We start from the raw sequence: 9,411 nt of genomic DNA, 5'->3' as shown, positions 1-9,411 counted from the left end.
TCTTATACAGACATCTTCTGCGATTCACATAATCTAGGAGTGCTTCACTTTCGTCATCTGTAAAGAGAACCGTGACATCTTTGAACTTGAAACTGTTACATAAATGAGATGTGTCAAAACCAGAACATGAAACCCCATGTGAGCATATAATGAGTAAATGTTATAAAAACAAGAATTACTGTATTGAGTCAAACCAACCATCCATCTCTGCCAGAGAACAGAAACTGTATCTTCCTGAAGTTGGCAGTTGAACCCATCCTTCAGGAAACATACCTCCTCTGTCACAAAGAAAACACTGCAGGAATATGAGTTGGTTCATTACAGAACAGGCATGGATAAGGCAATGAAACAGGAATTTGCCAAAAGGAACTTGGGCTAAGTCAGTAATTTGATGGAAAAGTTATCAGAGACCAGAGGTCAGACTGAGATATTACCATGTTGTTATGCCTTATTTCTCCTTATTGTTTTTTTAAAATAGAGCAAGATTCAGCCAACATCATATGCGCAGGTATTCTGCCAAAACAGCAATGATCATTTTTGAAAGCAAAGGTTTCAGAGGCAGGTTATGAACATATGATGTGTTCCAAGGAAGAGATAGGAATGCTTGCTGAAGCAGGAGCAGTGTAGCCCTGGAAAACAGGGCAGAAGCAGCAGGTAGTGGAGAATTCTTGAGTGGTTTTTAACAGCCTGTTAGACTGAACTGGCCTGCACGGCTTATAGCACAGCCTTGAGCTTATAAAAGTCTTCATGTTATACTTGATCAGTACGTGTGATTTCTCTATGACTTGTTATTTATAAATTATTTTTTCATCTTTGGATGTATTTGTTCTTCCAAGCTCTTGTGTTCATTTTACTTTTAACTGTGTAGCTCCCAAGGGAAGGACGCTAAGCATTCTTGTAGAAGAGCTCTTAAAATGCATATAAATAGTGGTCATATATCACTGAAGATTTTACATATGTGAGATTAAACATAGCCATAAAACTATATGACTGCTATTTATTGATCCATAAATGAAAACTTGGTTTTGAATTTTTAATACTTCTCTTTGAAACAATGGTATAGATTTCTGAAAGCTATGCTTTCTCTCTGCATGACAACTCTGTGTTAGAATATTAAATACTTTTACATCTATATATAGGACTTTCATTTCACTTCATTCTAATACTCATATACCCACACACATTACAGGCCATAAACTTTGTAATAAACAGTAATTCACTTGTCATTCATGGAGTTACTTCTGATTCACCTGATGTAATAGAATGCAGATACCACATATCAAAATACGTAATGGAAATGAAATAAATATAAGCATACATAGACTGAGTCTAGGTTTTTGTCTGTAGATCCAAATTGCCACAATTCTAATAATTTCTTAAATTCATTACATTAATAGCTAATGATCTCTAATAAAACTGAATTCTGATTTTATGAGACATTGCACTAATTACCTGGTTCAATGTGTAAATTACCTGATTCTTGTCTAAAACACACAAGACCAGTGCTGAGCTTACTGAGCCCCATTCATTCATGGAAGTATGCCTATGTTATATTTTGTATGTAGGAGGGAAAGAACATAGAGATGGACACAGTCCCTCCATATAAGAGTTTAATCTGAAAAAAATATATTTGTCTCAAATTTACAGCACTGCACAGCGTCCTTTAAGAGTCCAAGAAGTTTTCGATAAAACAAAGAAACAATATTGTCTATTTCTGAAAAGACATCAAATTATGCATCTATCCTATTTTAGCTCACCAAAATATGAAGAACTGCTTAGAAACTTTTAGGCTTAAACTTCCAGTGAGTAAAAGACATAAATTTTAAGAAACCCCAGTGACTCCTACATTGGACTTTTGATGAGAGAAAGAATAATAGTCTTAAGAGTATTGACAGAAAGAGGGAACTACCATTTAATATTAGGATTTAGGGAATTATATATTCCCCTTGCAACTACTGCATCAAATTCTTATCCTTACATGATGAAACAAACTATAGTCTATATTCTAGCATGGATCTGTTGAGCTCTTTCTCTACTCCAATATAATTGAGGAATTTAACTGTTACTCACACTAATCCTGAAGATTTATCCACAATGAAATAGTTCTTTCTCAAAATATACCACCATACAGCCTTTTACTAATGACATACCTGTTGTTAGAGAGTTGCCTTCCTGTCTTCTGAATAGAAGTCATGCATGTCTTACACCGCAGGTTGTTGTATTTCTCTGATCATGAAAAATGAATGTGTGCGTGGGAGTATATTTGCTTTCACTGTATTTAACAGCTCACTAATAGGTGATTCAAGTTTTTTTTAGCATCATCCACTTAACAAACAAGATGGCAAACTTCCTTCAAGAATGGTCAGTAATCCATTTCTAGCTGTGCTAGCTTCCCAGGGAAAAAGTCAAGTGTTTGAACGATACTATGGTTTGGGTCTTGAGAGACTAACAAATTGACGATAGGTTGTCAGGAAGGCTGAGATCTAACGTACTCAGAAAACTATCAGTCTTCTACTGACATGTAGGGAATTGGTTTCCTACTAAGCTTTCTCTGCAATCTTTGTCCTATTCTGTTCTTACAGAGCCTGACTCTGATGAGTGCTAGATGTAAGATGCTAATAAAATGTCAGAAGGAGGAGTTGAAACAGAGAATCTGATTTTTCTCTGGCTTTTAGTTTTAGAAATTGTCTTTTTACATAACAATTGATTTCAGTAATAGTACATTCTTAAACTAAGTACATATTATTTCCAATATGGGAATGAATTCAAAAGTAAGTAAATAAAAAGGAAAAAAAGGTGAGTACCTGAGGCAATTAAACTGAACTGTTTTCATGCCTGCGATTGGGGGTTAGAGTCCAGCAGAGCTGAAGCACCTCAGGGTCCACCTTCAGGAAGCACAATGCTACAGAAAAACATGAAGTCCTTGCCTGGCTCTTTGACCATGTGCAGGCAAGAGGAGTGGGAAGAGTAAAACGGGAAGGAAACAAAAAGGCTTGCATTTCTAACAGGCTGGAAACATTTACACTAATGCTATCTTTAGTTCTGCCTGCCAGAGATGCGAATAAGACAGATGGCAGAACTGTGACCAGTGTTTGAAACTGAAACAAACTACTACACAAACCCTCTACAGGCATCAGCAGATGCCCTTTCATGAGACCCTGAAACAAGCAGTGGTTTAGTATATGGCTGTATCTAAGTCCAGCTTTGTCCAGCAAGATATTTCTGGTCATCTCTTTAATGTGTGACTGGACTTCTTGAACATTTGTAACTTAGTTAAAATTACTACTTACTGGAGGATTCCTATACACTTTTAAAAGTTGCATATTTACTTTCAAGTCTGCTGTAGTACAAGCAAAATTAACATCGGTAAATAATACCCTACTGTAACAGTGAGCATACATAAAATATTCTCTGCACAGAGAGTTAACCCAACACATGACAGTAACAAAGACAGACTGCAATTTTCTGGAATCTAATGAAGGATGAGAAAGAGGGTGGGTAATCCTCCATATAGGGGTATAACCCCATTAAATTTATTTTTTAATACAGAAGGTCTAGAAAATGTTTCACATTTGGACAGACTTTGTATGGAAATACAAGCAAAGTAACTAGGTAATAATGTAGCAAACAGGCGGGATTTGGAGACAAGAGAGGAGCAGTGAAGATGGGTACATAAGTTTCAGAAAACTTAACTCTTTGCAAAGACAAATGTACAAGCCACTAGTAGCCAGCAGATGAAGATCTGCTGGCCAAAAGCTATAGCTCTCCATAGTTCTGTATAGACAAGGAAGCAAAAAACTAATGGAAAAGGAAGGGTAGTGAAATTGTCTTATAACTATTTCATACATACAGAACACTGTTCTGGTCCAAAAACTATACAGCAGTCACGGGCCTAAGACCTGCATGAGAAATACTCTGCTACTTGATGGCTTCATAGAGAAGAATAGAGATGACAGCAAGGAAGAAGAGAAAGCTCTAAATATAGAGTCTGCAGGGAGTCAAAAAATCATACATGAATATTGCACTTGAGGTGATGAAAGTGAAAGGACAGAACAGAAAACCAAACCTTGGACACAGAGTGTTGGTGGAACCGGCTGGTGAGCAGGTGTAGAAGAATCAATAACGATGAAAGTACAAATATGCAGGCAGTGTGGGAGATTTTGTACTGATTTCTTGAAACAGACCAGGAATTAGTTTACATTTCTAAAGATAGTGGTAGTGTTCTGCTTTCAGCAAAAACTAAGAAATAGACATTTGCTATAAACAGTACTGTACACTTCTATGAGCCCTTCATCTGAGGTTCTCAACAGTTACTATTTTTCCCAAAGAAAGAAGCTCAGTAATATTGACCTACACATGCAGAAAAAAACAGGACTTGAAATTTTACAGAATAGACACAGACATTCTCACTACAGGCAAACAAGAAGTGCCCGTATAAGACATAGCACTACTTGATCCTTACTACATTAAAATCAAGGTCCAACCTTTTTTCCATATGGGAGACCATTGTGGATGCCTTAGGTATAAGAAACAAAACAAATATGATAGTAAGTAAATAAAGGCCTAGTAAAGGTGAATTAACAAGAACGAAAAAGTGAGGAGAAAGATTAAGATGGTGATATAATGCTTTCAGCAGAGGCTTTCACTTTGCTGAGTCTGGTCTAAACTGACAGCCCTGGCTGGAAGCTAAAACTCCAGTGTTCAGAGGAGCGGAGAAGGAGAGCTCACTTTCATTTTTGCTGAGTTGAAAAGTGTCACTTTTCATTTTGCTTTTATAGTTGCTGGACACCATTACTGCTCACCCCATATTGGCTTTCCCTGCCCTGGAGAAAGTAAATGACATCTGAGAATGCAGCAACTGTGTGGTTTATCGACTCATTACATGGTACCCCTACAAAACTACTGCAGGCTTATCTGTAACATTTTAGCTTTATATCACTTGGATGAATCAGTGTACCAGGGACAGCTACTTTTGTTTATATAAATCTCAACAATTTTACAATAGGGAAGCAGGAACACAATGTCTGCTATGACAAGCCTAGAGGAAAGCATGATCATTACATGAGACCTTGTAGGAACTTGCTGTCCTTGAAGAGAGGAGGGGTGATAGGGAGAAGTATCAGGATATGTAGTGGAATGTGTACATGGTCTAGACACTGGGCAAATCTTATTTCTGGAATAAGACATATACATCCTTTTTAGCTGAATTCAGAATGTCTCCATGTGCTGTGAGGGGGTGAAGGTAATGCAGTAAGGAAGGATTCTTTCTGGCATGACCCTGAGAGCAGAGAAAGGGACACTACAAGGCCAACTGCTTCTTTTTCATTACAGAATCTAGATTAACCCACTGTGAGACTTTTGATGGAGGAGACACTTTTGGGTATGATAGCACCTCTCTTTTTTTCTAATGAATACTCAGCACTCCTGCGGAAGGGAAAAGGAGGTAGAGGAGGCAGCACCCAGCTATGCTGCTGGAATGGTCAGAAGCAAAGGGTAATTAATTCTGTCATGGTGCAAAAGAGAGTAAGAGAAAATAAGAATAAGCATTGTTTGTAGGTTCAGTGACTGGATGATACCAGGGTTGTAAAGTCAGAGATTGTAGGATCAATGCACAAACGCAACCTGCTGCTCTGCAGCTCTCTGTAATTGAGGTAGCTGGCAATTTTCCCTGAAAATAGTGCACTGTTATAATTAAGGAACAAGACTAAGACAAAGTTAGCATTCTGTATCTCAATTCTGCAAAGTCTCATGTAGGTTCTTACCCTTCCATACTGTGAACAGCCCTACTGAAGTATCAGTGCATAAAATTAAAGGCCATTAATAAGTCTCTGTAGGATCAGGATCAAGGTCTGTATTTTAAATCCCATGCTAATCCAGGAAAGTGGCTTCACGAGAAAGACATTAGAATAAAGCAGCCTGCAAAGCATATTCCATAAATTCTAAGATCCTAGAACCTACACAAGCTGCGCTATTCATTAACATTTCTGGTCTTCCCCAAAGTCATCAGAGATTAACGTGATTGCTGCAGCAAAGGGCTGCAAGTACTACTGAGAAGTAAAACATTTACATACATATAAATCCAGACTAAATTTGATTGCCTTTGTATAGCATCTCCATATTTATATTGATATATCTGATATCATAAAGTGGTAAAAAGAAGACACTAATTCCTCTGCATTATTTCCAGTGTTGAATATAGCAATAGTGTTAAACAGCAAGGTAAAAGCAGGAGAGAAAGGAAAAAGAACATACATCATAAATAGCTGTGCAAATCCAGCATTTCATCCAATCCAGGGTAAGACATTAGCCACTTTATTATCAATGCAACAACAGACGCAGAGCAAAGGAGAGGGTTTGGGGTGGGGTTTTTTTCACGTGAAAGGTAAAAATAAGACTCCTTCCATGGTGTGCTTGTATGACTGTTTTCACTGCCTCAAGCAAGTTGTATCAACCCCGCCGATACTAGATATCTTCCGTTACCTCCACAGAGATGCAGAGCAGGTCATCTCATATATCAGCTTTTTATTCAGATAGCTAATGACTTCAAACATACAAAAAGTACTAAAAATAAAACCCAGAAGATTTAAATGGAATGGTTTTAGAGTTTATGAACTCATAGGAGCTAGCAGAGTCAGAATCAAAAGTGATCTTTCAGGCTCTGTATAAATTGAAAGGTGGATTAAAAGATACTTCTGCTCATTTCTTTCGTATTTACTGTAGATTAAATTATTATACTTGCCTCTTTTTGAGATTTTTTACCTCCTCCCTAACTGCCCTACTCTTTTCCTTGTTCCTGCATGAAAAGAGACAACTCCATTCCTTAGTTCCCATGCAAAACCATATGAAAGAGATTTGGGGTTATTTAAGGTAACTTTGCCTCCAAAACCAGGTTCTTATTTGTCTCCCGATGCCGACTTAAGAGAACAGGCAATGATCTGAAAATATGAAACCAGAGAATGCATACACTTTGCAATTTCAGACTTCTTATTCCCGTATATGCCCAGTCATTTGTGGTGTTTGCTGTCTCTGTTTGCTATTCCCAAAAAACAGCAGTACAACTGTCTCAGCTGCCTTGGTATTACTTGCTTATTTCTACTATCTGCACGTGTGACACTGATTTATTCAGCCACTGAGTGTGCTTCATAGTTCGGGCTAGGAGGACTAGCAGCAGCTCTCCTTTCATAAGCAAAACACTTGCATAATCCCCAGCACAAGGCCCTCAGCTCTTACTTGCACCTGATGTGCCAGTTCTACCTGCCAGTGTGAATAGAAACAAAATGTCCAGATCACAAAGTCTGTGAGTGCAGTTGTTGCCATACCACAAGCAAATTAAAGCAAACGCTACCTTCCCCTCCCTCTCCCCCCCCCGCAGTGGTCACTCCCCACTGTACCAAACGGGTGCGACAGCGGTACTGTGGTCTGCTATTTCAAAGACTTCATTACTTTTACAAAATATGTTGCAGCACATTTACCAATGCACTGTGAAGTATTATAAATAATTAAAACTAAACCATTCGTGTCAGAAATAAATGAACAAAGCCCATTTTGCAATGCAGCATCCCTGATTTATTTTTATTGCATTCATTTAGAGCATTTGTTAATTCACAAAACCCAGCAGTCCACACAGAGTGGGTCTCCAAAATGTTAGTGAGTGCTAGTGAGGTTGTGTCTTCTCTTTAGGCTCATAAAGGAACAGATCACTTTGGGTCAATAAAAAACATACAGAATACAGAAAATTAACAACCAACTGCTTCTGGATTTCACATTCTGTGTTTTCCAAGTGTATGCTATTCTGAACATCTCTTTTTAAGAACCTTATCTGCATTTTGCATTTGCATAGGGCTACAAAATATGCAGAATCACACTCCAATTAGAAATAATTTTAAATACAGCTATGGCTAATATCTACACCTCAAGAGACTGATATTATTTTGGCTGCTCCCTGACTTCCAGTATGCTTGTTTGTGAGCATCATAAATAATGCTGCTTCTTTTTAAAGTTTTAGTTTCACAAGGTAAGGATTTCTTTTGGGGGTCTAGGTTATGGTAGTGGTGATCAGACATTCTTCCCTTATTGCTGTGCTATTGTCATTGCCTGTATCACTGATACATTTCACTAGAAAGCTGTGATCAAATATAGGAGAGGATAAATAAACATATCACCCCAGAACTACTGCTAATAATATAAAGCCATACTGTCAAAAACCCTACTTTTTTGCTTCATCTCATTTTTAAAGACATTCTGGGTGGAGGCATATGCAAACCTACAGCCAAATTCCTATATTAAACACTGAAACAATTCCTCAAAATTAATAAAATCAGAATGAGCTTAAAAACACTATTTAAAACTTTTTTAGAACAAATATACATGCACCTGGGGCAAAAAAATATCCTGGAATAATCTTGGACCCTTCCAATTCCATTCATTTCATCACAAACCCAGGTTTCTCTTTACAGTTCAGTCCCTGACAGCAATGACTCCTGTAACAGGAAGAGCTCATTGGGCTTTCTTTACTGGAAGAATGCCCAAGAAAGGTGGAAAGCACAAACTTATGTGAGAACCATGAGAAAGCAGAATGCTCATCTCTCTTAAATGTCTTTTCTTATTATTCTGCCAAAAAATTTCCAAACTCTATGCATGTATTTTTAATACTATGATTAAATTAATTCATACTATTCTAATATTAATTATCCTACACAATTTTGCAACTACTGCAGAGTTATCTTTGGTAAAATTTCATAGGTTTATTGATTGTGTGTCAATATTTTAATCGCACTTTCACAGATGGAACATTTTAAATCTTTCCTAAGGTTTCTATGAGCTTCTCTGAGCTATTTTTTCTTGCCATTTAAAGAGGAAATATATTCTCAGAAGTTAAAATGGATGCGAACAGGTAAGAAAGCAATGACTTTGCTTCTATTCTGTTCTATTCTATACTATTCTACACTGTTCCGTTCCATTCCTATGCTTTTCACAACACTGAAAGTGGAGAGGTTTGTAGACCCAAGTCACTGCACTTTTCTGGTAGTTTCCCTATTCATGAAACTGTCGTATACCCTCATCTGCATTCCAAGTGCACCACAGAAATTAGTGGCTTTAATCTTGCTACCTTATCACAGCAAAAACACCTATAAAAATGAACAAGATGTAAAATTAGGTACCATACCCTTTAATTCTGAAAACAAGTTGCTATCATGCATGATGTTTCCCAGCACAAATAGCTCCTTGATACCTGGGCAAATTACCAATTACAAGTGCACTGGTCCCCAGAGTGGATATTTGCGCATGTAGCCCTACAATCTGCAAAGTGTACTCAATCTTGCATAAAAAGGACTTTGAGAAAAATGTATTCCTTGCTGACATGAGTACAAATGCTGCACAGTGAGTGGGGCTTTTCTGCTATGCAATGGG

This window comes from Gymnogyps californianus, chromosome 15, assembly GCF_018139145.2.
Source record: "Gymnogyps californianus isolate 813 chromosome 15, ASM1813914v2, whole genome shotgun sequence".
In the NCBI taxonomy this organism is placed as follows: domain Eukaryota; kingdom Metazoa; phylum Chordata; class Aves; order Accipitriformes; family Cathartidae; genus Gymnogyps; species Gymnogyps californianus.
Note: the sequence above shows the minus strand (reverse complement) of the source record.